Here is a 1108-nt window from a genome sequence, read left to right as displayed (position 1 = left end):
TGCAATCGGAAATGGTGCTGTAAACTCCTGAAAGCTAGCAAGTTGAATGTATTTAATCAGTTAATGGGGTTTGTTTAGCTGAAAAAGAAGAATATTAAGTGGGGAATCTGATTGCTGCCTTTAACCACTTAATGCGTGCTTACAAAGAAGAGGAGAGTCAGACTCTTCAAGCTGCACAGTGGAAGGATGAGCAGAAATGGTTGCAGGCAGCATCAGGAAAACTCCTGTTAGCTGCCACAGGAGTTTTGACAGAATTTGGGATGCGGGGGCCCAGAGGGGCTGTGGGAGCTCCATCCCTGGAGCTGTTCTGGACTTGGGCGGACAGAGCCCCATGCAGCCTGAGCAAGGGTTGGACCAGATGGGCCTCCAGCGTCACTTCTAAGCTAAACTGTTCATATTTTGCTTCTTAAAAGGCAGTCATTTAAAATCTGGTTAAATGCCAGTTGTTTGTTCTTTTAAATGTTACTTTATCAACTCAGCTTTGTCAATGTGAAGCCAGGTGGCATTAATTTGAAAAGTAAGTGTCTTTTTAAAGTTTTTTTTGGTATTGCTGAGGTAAACTTCAGGAGGGTTATGGTTGGGTCAGAATTATTCACTTGCATATTTGCAGCAGAATTAATTTAAATGACTGAATGCTTTGGGAGAATAGAGTAAATCATCAGGTACATTATTTATTGCTAAGCCGTACCTTTATCTTCCTTTTTCCTCAGTGGTGTGGAAGATACTGTTGTATTCCTCAGTGCAGCTGTGCTCGAAATTGGTCTGTAAGTCCACAACCACCATCTTTTTTTTCTGGGCGTTACTAACGTTCTGTGCCCCCCCGGGGCTGCTCGCTCTCTTCACGGAGGGCAGGGAGGGGAGCTCCCGGCTGGTCGAGGCGTGTTGCCCTGCCGCGTGAAACCCGCCGGCTAGCTGCTTCTCGGACAGGTGCTTTTGGGGATGTTTTTTCCCTGATGCCCCCTGTCGGGGACAAGTTGTGTGTCGTCGTCCCCTCCCCGGTCCATTTATTTACCGATCACGCCTGTCCATTTCGCGCCCCGCCTCGACCTCAGCCCGGAGCCGTTGCCCGCCGCCCCCTCGCGCCGCGCCGGCAGGAGGCGCTCCGCGT

The sequence above is a fragment of the Pygoscelis adeliae genome, unplaced genomic scaffold (assembly GCF_000699105.1).
Source record: "Pygoscelis adeliae isolate BGI_AS28 unplaced genomic scaffold, ASM69910v1 Scaffold160, whole genome shotgun sequence".
Taxonomy (NCBI): Eukaryota; Metazoa; Chordata; class Aves; order Sphenisciformes; family Spheniscidae; genus Pygoscelis; species Pygoscelis adeliae.
Note: the sequence above shows the minus strand (reverse complement) of the source record.